Genomic DNA, 19,788 nt, shown 5'->3' on the forward strand with positions numbered 1-19,788 from the left:
GAACAACCAACAACTATAGGGCAACTATGTGGTAGAGTGCTGGACTTGGAGTCAAGAAGATCTGAGTTCAAATCTAGCTTACTAGCTGTGTGACACTGGGCTAAACTCTGTTTGCCTCAGTTTCCTCATCTGTGAAATGAGCTGAAGAAGGAAATGGCAAACCGCTTCAGTATGTTTGTCAAGAAAAATCCCCAAAGGGGTCATAGACTCGAAACAACTCAGCAACAACAGCAACAATAGAGCTCTGGATTTGGAGTCAGAAAGACCTAGGTTCAAATTCTGTCTCAGATCAGATACCTTAAGTGACCCTGAATAAATCAGTTAATCTTTCTGAACCTCAATTTTCTTGTTTATAAAGGAGGAAGTTGGATTTGATGACCCCCAATGTCTCTTCTAACTTTAAATCTCTGAATGGATGACTATCAAAAAATTGCACATTTCCCAAGTCATAATGTCTTATTGGATGAGCCATTAAATGTAGGACTCGGGAACTCTGGATCTGGGTCTTGGTTCTTTCTTGTAGTACGGGCCATTGACTCAGGTTTAGAAATAAACTCAGATTTATGCTTTTTTGTTCATTGTCCTACATGCTTTTCTATTCACTGTTCTCTTACTTGTTGCTAGTCACATCTAGCCCATTGTGATTGTTGTTTGTCCTTTGTTCTTGAAGAAGACCATGACACCAGAGATGTGATACCATGACATGCATGAGAATCAGATTTGAGTTAGGGGCTGCTGTGCAAAGCCACCAGATCATTGTTAAATGGAGTGGGAATAGAGCATAGGTCAGATGTCAAGAGAAGCTGTCTGCCTTTCTTCACCATCTTGCTCTTCACCATTTTGGTAGTCTCTCTTCTGAGATGCCACACAGACTCATTTCTATATTGTTCCCCTGTTAAACTCTTTTTAAAGTTTTCATAACCATCCTTCAGAAACTTTAAGACCTGAGACATTGACATTTTACATTTCTGTAGGTAGATCCTTTGAACAGCTCCTCAGTCATAGTAGGTTGTTCTTCCCCCAATTATAATCAAACTATAATCTGGATTGGTTTTGGGACTTGGGGATCTGGGTTTCTGATTGCTGGGGATACAAAAAAATCATGAGATTAAGCTCAAGGAACTTATAAATCTCATCACATCTCTGGGCTTTCCTCAGTTTCCTCATTTGTATGATAAGCTCCTTGGACCAGAATGTTTCTAAGATTCCTTCCAGCTCTGAGACACTATGATTCTGTCATGGCATAGTCTCTGCAATGAATAAAGACTATAGGAGACATTGCCCCTATTTTTAAGCAGCTCAGAGCTCTGCCATGGGTCTGGAATCTTGAGTGAGGGGTTGGCATCAGGGAATAGAAGAAAATGAATGGAGAATGACTCTCTAGCCATTCTTTTTTAAAATTTTTTTTAGGTTTTTATTTTTTATTTTTTTTTTGCAAGGCAAATGGGGTTAAGTGGCTTGCCCAAGGCCACACAGCTAGGTAATTATTAAGTGTCTAAGACTGGATTTGAACCCAGGTACTCCTGACTCCAGGGCCGGTGCTTTATCCACTGTGCCACCTAGCCGCCCCCCTGAAAACTTTTGAAAAGATTTATGCCAATGAGGGATCTTAGGCATTCATTTTGAATGTGCTAAATAATGAAAAAACTCAATTATAATAGGTACCATTTATGTAATATTTCAAGGCTTGCAAAGTACTTTATGTATGTGAAGCATATTACTCATCTTTATAACACTGATCCTTATGTATTGATTCTTATAACAATATATCTCATTTGATTCTCATAACAACCTGGTAAAATAGGCTCTATTATTATCCCTATTTTATAGATGATGATGAGATTGAGTTTGAAAAAGGTCATTTGGCAATTAGATTCTTGTTCCATCATTTTAATTGTGTCTGACTCTCATCCTTCCATTTAGGGTATTCTTTACAAAGTTGCAAAAACTGGATGTTTTTCCATTTTCTTTTCCAACTTATTTTACAGATGAGGAAACTGAGGCAAACAGGATTAAGTGACTTGCTCAGGGTCACATAGCTAGTGTCTGAGACCAGATTTACACTCAGGAATAGAGTCTTTTGGACTCCAGATTCAGTACTCTATTCACAGGTTGCTTTCAGTTATTAGATAATACACTGGACTCAGGAAGTTCTGAATTCAAAAGGTCATCTCAGGTAATTACTAGTTGTATGACTCTGGGTAAGTCTTTTAACTGCCTCAGTTTTTTCAACTATAAATGGGGATAATAATAATAATACCTATTTCTCAAAGTTGTGAGGATCAAAGGAGATAATATTTGTGAGCACTTAGTACAATATCTAGCTTATAGAAGATTCTTCTTCCACTTCCTCCTCCTCCTCTTCTTCCTCTTCCTCCTTCCTTTCTTCTTCATAGGGTAATAGGGTTAAGTGACTTGCCCAATATCATACAGCTAGTAAGTATCAAGTGTTTGAGGCTCTATTTGAACTGAGGTACTGACTCCAGAACTGATGCTCTGGGGAATAGATCCTCTGTGCCACTTAGCTGCCCTCTATATAGTAGATTCCTAATAAATGTTCTTTCCTTCCCACTCCTTGCCTTGCCTTGTTTTCCTTTCCCTTCCCATTCCTTCCCTCCCTGACTTACCCATGATCATATAGCCAGTATCTAAAGCAAGATTTAAACTGAAGTCGTCCTGTTTAAAGTCTTATGGAAGATATATATTCATAGGGCAGTCTAGTACATAAGGATATTGTATAGTATGGAGAGAAAAGAAAACCCTGCTTTCATGAAATTGGTCTAATGGTCCATGAGAGGCCAGCAGAGAGCTGCCTTTTCAACAGGGTCTCTACCCATAGGGTGAGAACCTTTCCACTTTCCTTAGCACAAATCTAGTGCTTTCCACCAGGATGATATGTCAGGTTCCCAGGCTGGACCAATTCTCATAATGTGGAGCCGTTGGTCAACAACAAATTTGACCTTCTAGGGATTGATTGGTTTTGACTTAGATGATATCATTAAGGCATGGAATAGGGATCAAGTTGAGCTGACATTGTCCTTTAAATGTGGTATAATTCTTATTATCTACAGTTCACCAGAACTCTTAACTTAAGGGATTTTTTTCCCTTCCTCCCTTACCTGGAGAAAGAAAATCACAGGAAAATAAATGATTACAACCAGGTCCTGTTTAGTATAAATTAGTCACAGGTATTCAAATTTACTATACTATTTACTATTCAAATGGCCAAAGCTATTTCAAAGTTGTAACTATAAAAATATGGTAATTAGTTCCAGCCCAGTTGAAATATGCAGTGCAAATTTTGATGATATGACCATTTCAGAAGATTCATTCAATTAATCCAGACCTAAGTATCTTCATAGATTTTCTATCACTTTGGAGATAATCTAATTCAATAATATTCAAATACTCAAGATTTCTTTACGTGTGGCACACTATGCTTTGCTCTCTGAACATTTAAGTAGGCAACACTGTGGGAGAGCCAGGAGAATTTGCATATATATAATTTTTCACCAGTAAGAACAATTGTTTTTGTTGCTTTTTGGTCTGTAAATTTATAATTTTTATTCTATGTCTATTATGTTTTAGTCTATAAGTGAACAAACAGTTATTTATTTTGTGAATACTTTTCTTACCCTTTTGAGAAAATAAAATTGCTAAATAAGATTTATATTAAATATAAATATTCTCAAAACAGAAGCAAAAAAATACCTCAAATTTTGTAACTTATCTTGTAAAAATCAAGGTATACCATTTGAAAAATGACTTAATTCAACCTCCTCATTTTATAAGAAAATAAACTGAGGCACTAGAGTTTATAATTTCCCTGAGATCCACCAGTAGTAGTTCACTGTAGATTGATTTCTTTCTGGAATCAGTGCCTGGGGTCAAGGAATCATAGATTGGGCTAGAAATGATTGCAAAGGCCTTTGAGACTAACCTTTTCATAAAGAAATTTATCATTAGTGAGAGTGTCTTTATCAGATGACACATCTAATAAATTTCAGAGGCAGAATTGGAATTTAGGTTATCTTTTGACTCCAAATCAAGTGTTCTCTCCATTATACCATTGTCTTGAAAATTGATGTTGCCTACAAAGACATACCTGGGAATTATAGAAATAGTCTTTATACAAAAATAGATCTAAATAATAGAAATATTGATTTCTCATGAAAAGGTTGAGCAATATAATAAAAATAACTATGGTATCTAATTAGCAGAATAAATAATATTAAGAAACTTCATCTAGAGAACCAAAAAATGAATACTCTCAAGGGGAAATAATGAATAAAATAGGAAGGAAGATGGCTCAAAAAATCAGAAATCAAACTGTGAATAAAGCAATAATTAGCAAAATAACTTGGTATTATCTAAGAAACAGAGAAATTAATCAGTAGAATAGATTCATATAGAAAGTATACAGAAGTAAGTGACCACAGTAACCTAGTGTTCGAGAAATGTCATATTCCAATTATTGAGACAAGAACTCACACAAAACAAAACTATAGGAGGGGCAGCTAGGTGGAGCAGTGGATAAAGCACAGACCCTGGAGTCAGGAGTACCTGGATTCAAATCTGGTCTCAGACACTTAATAATTACCTAGCTGTGTGTGCTTGGGCAAGCCACTTAACCCCATTTGCCTTGCAAAAAAGCCTAAAAAACAAAGCAAAAAAAAAACTATAGGAAAAACTGGAAAATATTCTGGAAGAAATGAGGTACTTCACCCTATAAAACAAGATAAGGTCCAAATGGGTAAATGATTTAGACAAAGAAAGGGAGGCAATCATACACAAATTATAGGATAAGGAAGAAACCACCTTCTAGATCTATGAATACAGGAAGAAGTTATTCATGAATAAGTAAGTGAGCTTTGTGGAAGGGTAAAATGGACAATTTAAATTATATAAAATTAAAAAGATTTTGCGTAAGGAAAATCAATGCAGCTAAACTCAGAAGAAAAGCAGTTAAATGGAGAAAAAAATCTTTGCAGTAAATTTCTCTGATAAAGGTCTCATTTTTGAGATATGTTTTGGATTAATAAGATTAAAAGCCATTCCCTAATTGATAATGGTCAAAGGATATTATTAGGCAATGTTCAGAGGAGAAAATTCAAGTTGTCACTAACTCTATGAAAAAATACTTTAAATTCCCTAATAAGTAGAGAAATGCCATTCAAAACATCTCCTTGGTTCTACCTCATACCTATCAGATTGGCAAAGTTGACAAAAAAGGAAAATGACCAATGATAGAGTGGTTGTGTGAAAACAGGTTAAAAATAGTAAGGTATTGTTGGTAGAACTATGAATAGTTTAGTCATTTTGGAAAGGAATTCAGAACTATGACCACAAAGCTATTAAACTGTACATATTCTCTGAACAGCAATACCATTATATCCCAAAGAAATCAAGAAAGGAAAAAAGCCACCTGTGGACAAAAATAATGTAACTTTTTCTGTGATAGCAATGAATTGGTCAAAATGAAGAAAGAGAAGGTGATGGAGCTGAGCACAAAAGGAGAAACGCCTTCATTCTGACTTTCCTTCTTTCTGCTTTGTAGTACCATGAAAAACAACAAAAAATAAACTCTTTCAGATTTTAGAAAATCTCAAGGGCTGTGTGGTTGCTTTATAGAGACTGAGGAGGGAAAAGATTTTGATTGCAATTATCTAGGGAAGGAGAGTCACATAAACCCAGGACAGCACCCTTAACATCTGGTTTGCTAGCAACAATTTGAAGATTTTCCATAAAGGGGTGATGAGGCTCTTCCCTTTCCTCTCCCCATCCTGCTTCTGCCCCATCAAAGTTCTCCTAGTTTTTGAACATCTCTAAATTGTTTAAAACTTTTTTTTTTTTTTAACACTGAACCATAGTCTGCTACATTATAGCTTCTACATATTGATCCAAGTTCTTCCTGTTGGGTTAAGCAGAACAAGCCTAATCTTCAAATATTCCAAGGTTGTTTTAACATGTCCTCATATACATGGTTTCCAGTTTTCTCAGCATATTAATTGTTCTCAGTTTGTTGTAGCTTGTTAATGCTCTTCCTTCAACACAGAACTCAGAAGTGGACAATAGGTGACTAGAGTAGGCAGAATGCAGGACCTCAAGTCAGGAGGAAGCCCAGAATTCAAAACATTCTTCTGGTACTTTCAAACCCTGTGATCCTGGGTAGGTCACTTAACTTCTCAGCTTCAGTTTTCTCACCCATAAATATAGGGATAATAGCACCCATAGGATTATTAAAAAGTTCAAATGAAATAGTACATAAATAACTTTGCAAAACTTAATTTTTCTCTCTCTTTTATGCATATATTTATGTAATATAAAATTATTAACTCATATATGGCATAATGAAGACAAACTTAAGTGGGGCTATCACTTCCTTTATTCTGGATGCTATATTTATATTATTTAAACCCAATATTACAAAGTTTTTATGAATGTCACAAATCACTTTGTGGAATCATATTCACCTTGCACTCACAAAGATCTTTGCCTACAAACTACATTCTAGCCTAATATTCTCCATTCTCTTCTTAGGCAATTCACTTTTTGGACACTAGTATAGGACTTTGCATTTGTTCCTATTAAATTTTATCTTATTTTATTTAAATAATTTCCCACTTATCAAGATAATTTTAAATCTTGAAATTGTTTCCAAAGTATCAGCTATATACAGGAAATTTGATAAATGTGCTATCTATGCCTTAATTTTCTCTAAGATTCTGTCCTGGGCCTTCTTTTCTCTCCTTATACTCTGTCTCAATGATTTTATTAACTCCCATATATATATATATATAATCGTTTCTATGATGCTGTGACTTTGAGATATAGTTATATATGTATGTATGTATCTCTATCTCTTCTCATAGGAAGGAATGGAAAGTAAGAGAGAGAGAGAGAGAGAGAGAGAGAGAGAGAGAGAGAGAGAGAGAGAGAGAGAGAGAGAGAGATTGTAGGTGGGAGGGTAAATACTACATTTATCCAGTTTGAAACTCTCTAGGGGCCTGTTGTGCAATACCAACTACCTATTGGACATTTTCATATGGATATGTTATGGTTATAATAGAACATAGTCAATAACAGAACTCATTGACTTTTTTTTGCACCTCTCCCCCTCCAAGTCTATTCCTCTTTCAATATTTTCTATTTCTTTTTTTTATAATTTTTCTTTTTAATTTAGAGAACAAAAAGCACTTCTATAATATAATATAATAAAAAAGATAATTGCATAAGAAATTGTAAATATACTTTGCAAATGTTGTTCCTTTCAAATACACATCAAAATATCAGGTAAATGTCTTTTTTCCTCCCCCCTTCCCAAGATGTCTACCATTAGCCATACTCCTATATATATATATATATATATGCATATATATGTATATATGGATGTATATATATGTATATGTATGCTTGTGTGTGTGTATAAAATTATTCTATATATAACTTCTTATCAATTCTTTTCTGGAGGCAGATAGCATCTTTCTTCACATATAGTTAATTGAAGTATTTAAAATAGACAATATTTTAATTAAATTTTAATTAGAACAATATTTAATTAAACAATTAAAACAATTTTACTGCTACCATATAACATGTTCTCTCTGTTCTACTCAATTTACTCTTCATTATTTCATCTAAGTCTTTCCATGTTTTTCTAAAATACTGATTTTCTTAAAGCACAATAATATTTTATCACAATCATATACTTCTTAAAACACAATAGTATTCTATCACAATCATATATCTCAACTTATTCAGCCATTCCTCAATTGATGGGCATCCCTTCAATTTCCAGTTCTTTGCAATTACAGATGGCTATTATAAACATTTTATATTAGACTCTTTTTCTTTTTCCCTAATCATCTTTGGAAATAACCCAAGAAATGATAGTGCTGGGTCAAAGGGCATAGGTAATTTAATAACTCTTTGTGTATAATTTCAGATTGCTCCCCAAAAGAGTTGGATCAGTTCCAACAATGAATTGGGACACTAGTCCCAATTTTTCTGCATCTTTTCCAACATTTGTCACTTTCCCCTTTTATCATTTTAGCCAATCTGATAGGTATAAAATGAAATTTCAAGATTGTTTTAATCTACATTTCTCTAATCAACAGAGTTTAGAGTACACTATAAACTGTATTGATTTCTTCATTGGAAAACTGTGTGTTCATATACTATGACTATTTATCAATTGAGCAATGACTCATATTCTTATAAATTTGACAAAGTTTTTAGATATGAGATCTTTGTCTGATAAACTTTTAAAATATTCCCTCTTTCTCCCACCCCAATTTTCCTGCTTTCCTTCTGATCTTGTCTATATTTGTTTTGAAGGCATTATTATTCTTCCAGTCAAATAGGTTTGCAAGATGATAGACATCCTTAACTCCTCTTTTTCCTTCACTCTCCATATACAGTCATTTGCTAAATCTTAATTCTCTTAATTTAATTCTCATCCAGACTATTGTAATAATCTTATTCCTTGTAATCTATCTTTTTTTGCCTAATCCATTATACAGAGCTTCTAAGATTTAAATCCAACTATCCATGATTTAGCTTCCTAAATCATATATCTGACTACATCAGTTCCTTGCTCAAGCAGCCTTAATGACTTTCTGTTGACTCTTTGGGAAAAAAATTACAAACTTCTTGGCTTAATTTTAAAACCTTCCATCGTCTGCTTTCAGCTTACCTTTCCAGACTTAATTCATGCTCATCTCCTTCATGCCCTCTATGTTGTAGTGAAAGTTGTCTACTTGCCATTTCTTTTTTTTTGCAAGGCAAATGGGGTTAAGTGGCTTGCCCAAGGCCACACAGCTAGGTAATTATTAAGTGTCTGAGACCGGATTTGAATCCAGGTACTCCTGACTCCAAGGCCGGTGCTTTATCCACTACGCCACCTAGCCACCCCTACTTGCCATTTCTTAAAGTTGGCATCAATCTCTTGCCTCTGTGCCTTAGAGTTGGTTGTCTACCTTGCCTCCCTACCTTTTCTCTTGCTCCTCCATTAGAATATTTAGCTTCTTAAAAGCTCAGCTCAGGTGTTAAGATGTATAAGAAACCCTTGCTGATATTCCTTAGTCATTAATTCTTTCATATTCCCTATTATCATTGGGGAAAAAAAGAGATTAGTGAACAATGGGCTCAGACTAAACTCTTCAGGTTTCTCAGTCCTAATCTAATATTGTTTGGATTTAAACATCTGAATTAAAAATGATTGGAACACAATCCATTAAAAGATAGGGATACCTGTGATGTAGTTTTCCAACAGGTAAGTGTACCCTTAGGTTTTAAGAAGACATTAAGCAACATAAGTTAAAAAAAAGAGTTTTCTGGTTAATTTTGAGTTATCTGCAACATTTTATTAACTGAATTACCTCAACTGTTAAGTATTGTAAACTCCTTGAGGGAAAGGAACATACATTATTTATCATTTCATCTTTCCTTCTGCCTAGATTTTTTCTTATGACACTTAGTAGGGGCTTAGTTTAATATATATATGCATGAATGAAAGAATTGAAGTTTTACCTTTCTTGGAAAAGAGAATGTTTTCCAGAAGGCTACTGGGTAAGTTCAGAAATTCCTTTTTATAACTCATTCCCCCATACCATCTTACTATTAATAGATTTTTAAAGTTTTTATTTATTTATTCATTGATTGATTGATTGAGTGAGTGATTACAAGGCAATGGGGTTAAGTGACTTGTCCAAGATCACACAGCTAGGTAATTATTAAATGTCTGAAGTTGGATTTGAACTCAGATCTTCCTGACTCCTGGGTAAGTGCTCTATCCACTATGCCTGGTTTTAGTTTTATGTTAGCAAACAGCAAATAAAACAAGCAGTTCCATATACATAGTAGGACAGAAAAAAGAGTGTACATGAAACTTCTCTTTTCTATTATGTTTCTCATAAACTTCAAATCTCTTTAGCCATCAAACCAAAAAACTTTATCCAGAGCACATGATATTTAATAATAATCTCAACAACTCACATTTATATGGTCCTTTAAGATTTATAAGGTACATAGAAAATCTTCACAGGACACTTTCAAGGGTAGATGAATATTATCATTTTTCCACATAGGATAATCAAGACAGAGAACTGACAGGATTTAAGCAGGTTGCTGAAAACTTAAAAGTGTGGGATTTTTGACTTTACTTCAAGATCTGTGAGAATATTTGTTAGTTGACAGCATTAGGATAGGCAGAAGATAAGAGGGAGAATTCTAGCAGGGGATTAGTGCATTGGGGAGCAAGTTTCCAGGACTCCTTTATTTTGTAATGTTATTTGGAATTTCTAGATGATTCTAGGAAAAGTATGTATCTAATCCAGTGCTTTGTCTCACAAAAGTATTGCAGATGGGAAAGTCACTTAACCTCTTTCTGCCTCAGTTGCCTTGCTATGAAATGAGCGTAATAATAACATCTATCTCCCAGAGATTTTGTGAGAATGAAGTGAGATAATATTTGTAAATCACTTTGCAAATGTTAAATGCCATATAAATGTCACACTGTAACAATGCCAACTGTTATTATTATTATTATCATTAATACTATTATTATTATTACACCTTTCTTTTAAGGCTAGTAATATAAAGTAGAACCTTGATTTATGAGTAATCTGGTTTACGTATGCTTTGCTGGTTGAGAAAAAAGTTTTCACAAAATTTGTCATGCAGTGTGAACAAAAATTCACAGTACAAACATCATGTTTAGAATTGAACAGTTTGCAAAGAGATGACATGCAACTAGGGCAATGGTTTTATATTTTTGCTTTCACACTGTTTATAATCATCCCCTTTACTCATGCCCTCATTACCTCTTGTATTCTTAATTGGTCTACCTGTTTTGAGGACCTCCCTTCTCCAATTCACTTAGAAGCAACTATAAAGAAAAAAAATCAGCAAGTCAAAATATGAAGGTGATTCTAGAAAGCAAAATTAAGTGAAGGCAATAGTATTAGTCTTACTTTTAATGAAAGTAGCATAAGAGAGAACATTCCTGACATTGAAATTACTGAGGTTTTCATGAAAGGAGATTCTCCTTCCAAACAATAACCCCTCCCCCTCTTCTCTCTCATCTCCCTCATGCCAACCATGACTCTTCTCAAAGATGAAATACAGGTTAATTTGCTTTATTTTCAGTTTAATATTGTGTGCTAATCATTGCTATTGTATTTCAAGTGTATTAGGGACAAAAACCTTACTTAAAATGATAAATAAGTACTTTTATATGAATATTTTTGGGGATGTGGTGTTAATCATCCAACTTTACATCATTTCCTGTTGGAAAATTCACTCTGCAATATGAAAACAAATCACATGAGGAACAGAATCTCAGAATGAATTAAATTCACAAACCAAGGTTCTACTGTATTACAATTTTTCTTGGAAATTTCTGAAGAAGGAAAGCTGATTCTTTGAGGAAAAAATAAGAGCCATTGAGAGTAATTCAAGAAATGTGAATAAAATAGTATTTTATTTCAGTGCAGAAAAGTTCTGATTTGAAGTCAGAGAATCAGGGTTCAAAATCCAACAATGCTGATTACTACCTGTATGAATTTGGAAACTAAGTTAACTTCTCTGACCCTTAGTTTCTTCATCTACACAGTAAGTTGGACTTCCTTTTCGTCTCTAGATCAATTATCTGAGTTTATGTTCCTCAATTCGTATTAATGTAGGTACCAAGAAAATGAGTATTATGGAGAGAACATATAAATAACCAGATGTATACAAAGTTGATAGAAGGTTATGTCAGAGAGACTAATATTGAGCAATTACAGTATCATTATGAATCTTTTTTTATTGATGAGACAATTGAAGTGCAGAAATGTTCAAGAACTTATTCATAGTCAAATAATAGCTGGAAAGGGACTGAGTTGGGATTAACCAAGTTTCTTCCCAGTTCTAGAAGCTTCATTTCCATGGATCAGGATCCTAACTGTCTGGGGACCACCCATGTCTCCATGCATCATGCATGGAGGAATTTTCTCTTTTAGGATAAAACCAGAGATAATGAAGTCTTTGAGCAGAAGTTTATCTCGATTTATATTTAACCACACTAACCTCTATTGCTTTCTTAGGGATATTGCAGATTCATGAATCTGTGAGAACCTGTAAACCTCATTGGGTCATCAGGGAATTGTCAACTATAATCCTTCCTATGAGGTTGAAGATCACTGGGCCTTATCATCTACCCTGCCACACTTTTAAAATCTCTAGGCATTGTCATATAATCTGCCAATACAGCATAATGAACCCTAGACACTGAAAGAACCACTGAGTCAATCTTTTCACTGTTGACTCTCCTTTATGTGCTCTCTGCCTGAATTAGAATTTGGTGTCCAGACTTGGTGGATTTCTTTTCTATTTGTATTCCTAACACTTAAAATGCTGCTTGTCACCTGATTAGGTGATTATTAATGCCTTTCTTTTATTCAATTAATTTTTGAAGAAACATATTAATCAGATTTCTGAGTCTTGTGATGGTATCTACATAGCCTAGGGTTCGGTGCATAATATAATCAAACTAGAAAAAAAGAGATGGTAAATAGGATGTCAGACTATCAATCAACCCATAAAGATTTATTAAATGCTAACTATATCTCAGTCACTTGAATAGCACTGGAATACAAAAGGAGGAAAAAGGTAGTCCCTGCTCTCCAGGAGCTTACCATCTAATGAGGGAGATGACAAGCAAGCAAATATATTCATAAATGATACATAATTAGGAGGGAAGATGCTATAATTAAGAAGGGCCTGGAAAAACCTCCTGAACGACAAGTGCATTGTCTACTGCTTCCTGAGGGTCAGCCAAAAAGACCTGTGAAGAACCTGGTTAAGCAGTGAAATTCCAGACCCAAAAATCACGTGTGGAAATCATATTATTGTTAGACTCTGATGTTCACAGCTGTGCCCCCCCCCCCCCCCCCAGCAAACAAATGCATCTGGGTTTGATTGTGGAGGCAGTGGTTGCTTACAGAAGCGCTCTTGATAGAGAACAGTTCAACTGTCTGGGACTGGGAGGTACATTCCAACACCTTGTGTTACACCCAGAAGCAACTTGGCAGAGAAAAACCTACAGAGAATCCCAATGCTCTTTGTTTGTGAGAACTTACATTTACCTTTACATTATGTACCTTAAGGATTGGTGATTTCATTGCTCTGAGCTCTCCCTCCAACTGAGACTAGCCCCAATAGGGATTCTTGACCTGGGGTTCATGAACTTGTTTTAAATTTTTTTATGGATACCATATTTCAAAATAATTGGTTTTCTTTGTAATCCTATGTATTTTAATCTGTGTATTTAAAAATATTATTCTGAGAGGGGTTTCATAGCTTTGCTATATGGCCAAAGGGGGGCCAAGCATTAAAAAAAAGGTTAAGAATCACCTCCCCCCTCCAGTAGATGGTCTTTGCGAGTTTTGTCTAAAACAAAAATGGCCCCTTTGACCTTAACTAAGTTGGTTTTTAGTGACAGATAGTTTATTATGAAAAACTCACCCAAAACTTCATTTTTATTTTTATCTTTCCTTTGATCTAAATTTATCTTTGGAATGACTAGTAAAAGAAAACCATTAAAGAAAACTCATGAGTTATGATTTTGTTGCTGTTGTTGTTGAGCTTATTTTATAGATGAGGAAACTGAAGTAAACAGGATTAAACGACTTGCCCAGGATCACAGAGCTAGTAATTGTCTGAGGTCAAATTTGAACTCACTTTTTCATGATTTCAGGGCCAGTTGCTAGTACCAGGTTACCTCCTTTTGTTTCCAAGAATGATTTGAGGAAGAACCAGTGACAGTGGCTCCTTCACCAATGTCTGATTTGACTGTTTTCATGCCTAAGACCCTTTCTGTGCAATCCCTGGCTACATTCCAGGCTGTCTCTGTGGGATCAGAGTTAGAATTTGGCTGCAGTTTATGAAGTCCTTTCCTCCCTACCGGGGACTCTCCATACTAGACCAACAATTTCGGATGGGACAAAACAAGTCTCAATTAGCTCTTACCTTGACTCACTCTTCAGATTTCTTCTTCAGTTCTTCATCAGTATCCTTCCTACTCTGGGGACCCTGATTCCTTCCTATTCTCTACCCTTGACTACTATTTTGTGAGTAGCCCAGGTCCCCATTTATATATTGGATTCCTTTATTAGATTGTAAACTCTTTAAGGGTAAGGACTGTCTTCTTTGCTTATATTTGTATTCCCAGCTTAGCAAATAAAATCTCTCTCTCTCTCTCTCTCTCTCTCTCTCTCTCCTTTTTTCTTATCCCCTTCTCTATCTCCCTCCTCTCTTCTTCCTTTTTCTTCACCTTTCTCCTCTTTCTCTTCTTTTCCATGTGTGTGCATGGGAAAGTTTGTGTGATTGTTCATGGATGTATACATTTATATGAAATATTTCCCACTTAATTTCAGGGATTCATTTGATGTGACCAGAAATTCTTTTTCATTATACATCGAAGGTGAGGAACTAAGGAATAGTTAAAAAAAAAGCATTAAATTAAGTTTTAGCAGACTCTGACTCAGCCAGGATCTAACCAACTGTGTGGCCTTGAACAAGTCACTTGACCTTTTAGCCTTGATTTCCTCACTTGTGAAAATGAAGAGGTTAGATCTTCTGATCTCTAAAGCCTCATCCAGCTATATAATTCTATGATTCTATGATTTTTCTCTCCAGCAACTTGGTTAATGAGAACAACTCAAGGCTCAAAGTACAAATTGTCGGACCTAAAAAAATATTTTTTTAAATGTTATTTTATAGTGGTGTGGGGGCACCGACTGGCCAGCCAAACCAGTGGAACACAGCCAATGGAGAACAAGGTAGCTGGCAGTGCCAATGGCAGGACTCTGCCAGCCCAGCTGCAGCTGCTTCCACTTCCTTTCAAGTTTAAGGTGGGTGAGTGGGAGGTGGACCCTTTTATATTTCTTTTCTGCCTCCTGTGAATGGTGATTACTGCTTTGAGTGGGATGGGCCCATCTAAAGTTCACCCTGGTTGTTTTTCTAAGGGACAGTTTATCCCTTTTTTACTTGTTATTTTTTTGGGATTTTCTGCAGTTGTATTTTCCAAATATGAGTAAACTGGAGCGGTCGGCTCACTTGAAAGCAGCTGTGCTTAGACCAAGGTCCAAGAACTAAAAATTCGGAATTCCTGTTAGTCTGGGCCAGATTCATTACAAGACCTTTTTAAATGTTATTTCTCCTCTTTCTGCCTCAGTTTCTATGACTGTCAGGGATTCTATGACTGTCAGGGAATGGCAGATTAAGATGGTAAAAATATTCTGTTTTAGGAGAGTACCTTAAAGACTGGTCTTTGACCTTGTTCTGCTCATTTTATATCAATAACTTCAATGAAAGCATAGATGGAGTGCTTATTAAAATGTGCAGATGGCATGAAGCTGGGAGGGGGAGCTAATGCATCTGAATGACAGAACTGGGATCCAAAAAGATCTCAACAGGCTGGAATGATGGGCTGAAGTTCATATGATGATTGATGGTAATGATGAATAATTTTTAAAAATGCATTGCTATATTCTGTTTGCCAATATTTTATTTAGCATTTTCACATCTGTATTTATTAGGAACATGTCTATGATTTTTTCTTCATTTCTAGTGTTGTTTTAGCTAGGCTTTCAAATCAACACCACATTTGTTTTTTGAAAGGTACTGGGTAACTTCCACTATACTTTATATTTCTGAAAAATCTATGGAATACAGATATTATTTTCCCTTTGCATGTTCAAAAAGCATCAATAATGAACTCCAAATCCTGGAAAATCAAAATCTCAGAGCTGGGAAAGACCTAAGAGGTGAATAAATTTGTTCTGTAATTAAAAAGGAATATTATCTATGATATTGCTGACTAGAGATCATTGAACCTCCAGTGGAAGTTGGACCCTTCTAGCAAATGGGAGCTTGAGACAGACCATTTATACTTCTAGACAATGCTAATTGTATGAAAAGATTTCTTTTCACTAAACCAGCATTTCTGAAACTTCTCTTCATGGTTACTAGTTTTATTTTCTAAAAGCAGTTAGGTGGTGATGCCTGGAGTCAGGAAGAACTTGAGTTCAAATTAGACCTCAGGAACTTAATAATACTTAACTTCTACTTGCCTCAGTTTCCTCATCTCTAAAATGAGGTTAATGCTAGCATCTACCTTGCAGGGTGCTTGTGAGAATTGAACGAGATAATATTAGCAAAACATTTTGCATGGTGCCTGCCACAAAGTAGAGGCTTAATGAATGCTTATTTTCTTTCTTACTTAGGCAAAAACAAGTCTAGGTCCTTCTTACATATGGCAAGAATAAATGAAGATGGTTATCATATTTTTAATGTCTTATCTCTCAACTGATCTTCAGAAAGCTTCATCTTGAATCTTTTCTTCATACTGGTAACTATCTTCTGGCTCAAATTTTGTCAGTATCTTCCTTAAAATGTACCTCCCAGAACTAAGTACAATATTTTGCAAGTATTCTGACTAGGAAGAATGATTTCTTCTCTCCTTCTGCATATTATATTTTCTCTGTTAAGGCCACCTAAGACCATGTTGGCCACCACCTCATACTAATGGTTTATGCTGAGTTTTCAGTAAAACAGTAAAATGCCAAGAATTTTTCATACAAATTATTGACTTACTCCCTCATTCTGTTAGTTGAGCAGTTGGCTTTCTGAATCCCAGTATAGTATTTTTCTTTTATCCCAAATCATCTTCAACCTATTGAATTCAGAACATTATTCTAGATTTTTGAAATCTTGGTTGCATCATTCAACATAGTACTTAGAATTCTAAGCATTGTGCCATTTGTAAATTTTTTTTTTATATACTGGCTATAAACTCAGACTAAAAGACTTTTCCTATTCTCTTCCATTTCTGAATTCTGAATAATATGGGTTACTTAGGGAAAGACCTTTTCCTTAGATCCCCTTCCATATTCCTGAATATCCATCTGTATCAGCCCTCTCTCCTGGTTTTTTTTTTTTTTTTTTTTTTTTTGCATTTTTGTCTCCTATTCCCCGACTCCAGAAATCAGTTTTCTTGATAGGGAAGACAAAATCAAGGTGAAAGTCAAATAGTTCTCTCCTTTGCCAATTATCATCATCTCATCAGACTCAGACACTGACTAACTATGTGACCCCAGGCAAGTCACATAACCTCTGCCTGCATCAGTTTCTTTATCTTTATAATGGAGATAAGAGCACTTATGGGAGCTATGAGGAGCAAATGAGATTGTTTTTGTAATATGCTTTATATGCTTTAAAGTACTATACAAATACTAGCTATCATCATCATCTTCATCTTGTATTCATGACAAAAGGAAGGATTGTTTGAGAGAGAATGAGTTGGGGAGGCCAGAGCCTGTGTATGGGAAAGAACTGATATTGTAATGGAATGTTGGGGTCTTGGAGCCATGGTAGGTCAATTGAGGAAATCAGTGAATATTGAGGCTATACATGCTGCAGTTCCAATAGGAGTGTGTCTGAAGCTAGATTTGAAATAAGATCTTCCTGATTCTAGGTTCAGAACTCTGTTGGCTGCAATGCCAAGCTATTTCACTTGCACTTGCTTAGTGTCAAGCTAGTAAACAACTGAGGCAGGATATTACCTCAGATTTTCCCAACACCGTCTACTAAATTATCAACTATGCCACTTACCTGCTTCTCTGATTTAAAAGATTTTTCTAAAAAGTAAGCATGAAAGATAAAACAGAGGCATATTTTACATGAAGTAAGAAATTGAGTTATGCTCTATGACCTTTATCAGATGAAAAACCCTCTTGGAGTCTGTTGCATGACACATCTCAGTGGCAAATCATGGTCTTTGAAAGGGAAAGGAAGAACCTGGGACTGGGAGATGCAAAAGGGGGCCCATAGCATGATCATTTACCATTAATAGTCATTCTTTCTCTGCAAATTTCCTAGTGTGTGTGTTGCCTTCCTAGGGACTGCCATGATACAACTTAGTTTCACCAGCTCTGCTACTGTCCCTGGCCTTAGTGCTGACTGAGGCTGCATGCTTGACTGCTTCCCCTTGTCAAGGCAATGACAGCTTCTCTAATAACAGAGCTTTTAATACTTTATCTTATAGAAATCTTTCCTTTCCTTTTCTAGAATTTTTCCCGACTTTTTTTTTTATTACATCACAAACTACTTTGGAAAAGATGTTGATTGAATTTGGAGATGCAAAGGATCTTAGAGATCATTCATTCTGACTTCTTTATTTGACAGATGAGAAAACTGAAGTTTAGAGAAGTACGATGACTTGCTCAAGTGATATGGATAGTATTTGCAGAACTGGAATTTGAAATAGGATTCACTTTCCTTCACCTTCCTCCCATCATTATTCTAATGACTCCTAAAAATTCTGTCAGTCTTTCTGTCTGCTGGTATCTATCTATCTATCTATCTATCTATCTATCTACTTGTCTATAGCTATCATCTGTCTCTCTATGTCTCTATCTCTGTTTCTGTCTCTCACTTGCCAAAGTGCTTGGAGAATATATGTATAGTGCTTGGGGAATTATAAATAGATTTCCCCAGAATGCTTGGGGAATTTCTCAAGTGGTTTTATATCTTAGTTTATACACTTGAGGAAACTGAGGCAGACTATGGTTAATGTGATTTACTCATGGTCACGCAGACAATACACACACATATATCTATTCACAAACACATATATGTTACATCTTTCAATAGAATGCATATTCCTTGAGTGTAGGGGTTTACACTTTTGTCATTATAGCCTAAATGCTTTTTGATTGATTAATTACAGTTGGATTTCCACTTAAAACCTAGTAAATATTGCAAAACTTCTGTTTATATTAGGGCTTTGGCAGAATTTGCTAATTTTCTCAGCTGGATTTGGTTTGTAATGACCAGATTTCCATGAAAACTGTGATGCAAACAGAAACTCCCTTTAGCCGTTGTCTATGAGAAAATCTTAAATAAATCTCTGTTTTCCAGGCATATCTTGCCTCTGCCTTTCCCCTCTCTTTTCTTCCCAAAGTTTAGACTTCAGATAATATTGAATCTTATTCTTGGCTTTTTACTTTCCCAACATTATTTCCTGGGCCAGGTGTATTTTTGTCCCTTTAGACTAGGTGGAGTAATTTATTGATGACTCATCTCTTTCCTGAACAAGTCCCTGGAATTCTTTAATTGAATATTCTATGGGCATCTCAAATTTAGCATACTCAAAATGGAACCCTTGAGAACAGCCCTAGATACTTGTCTGCCAGCTTCTGTCTTTGCCCTATTGCCTTCTTCATTACTCCAAGGGCTATCTATAGGACCACACTTCAGTCATGCACCTCCTGTCTTTTATCATCGTTCTCAGGTACTTCTACAAACTTTAACAGTTTCTACTATTTCAGACCTTTCTGCTATGTATTTTTAATTTCCCCCCAAGGCGTTGCCACTGAATGTTCCTGGCTCCTGTGAGGCAGACTCCCTTGCTTCACAGGATACAGTGTTGCCACCTGCCATGAGGTTGGATATGGAAAGAGGATCTTGAATAGTCTTTACCTACTGCCTCACTGGATCTCCTTCTAACCACTGATACTATGCCTGGATTCATCCCTCAAAGGCTAGCACACTCTCACCTCCTTATACTCTCCTCATTCTATTCATCATCAGCTGCCAAAATATAAACTTCATCCCTTCCTTCAACTGTCCATTTTCTTATTCTTATCTCTATTCCTCTCATCAAGGTTTTCAGATCTGCCTCCCCTTCAACTGTGCTACTTGCAATGTTTACTCCATAATTAAAAAACTTATTTTCATCCCAGA

General features: G+C 35.5%; 1 pseudogene; it reads left to right on the top strand.

Annotated features, from left to right (window-relative positions):
- Window positions 1-19,788, top strand: part of LOC141499344 (ribokinase pseudogene) — a 49,908-nt pseudogene that overhangs the window by 11,548 nt on the left and 18,572 nt on the right.

This window comes from Macrotis lagotis, chromosome X, assembly GCF_037893015.1.
Source record: "Macrotis lagotis isolate mMagLag1 chromosome X, bilby.v1.9.chrom.fasta, whole genome shotgun sequence".
Classification (NCBI taxonomy): Eukaryota; Metazoa; Chordata; class Mammalia; order Peramelemorphia; family Peramelidae; genus Macrotis; species Macrotis lagotis.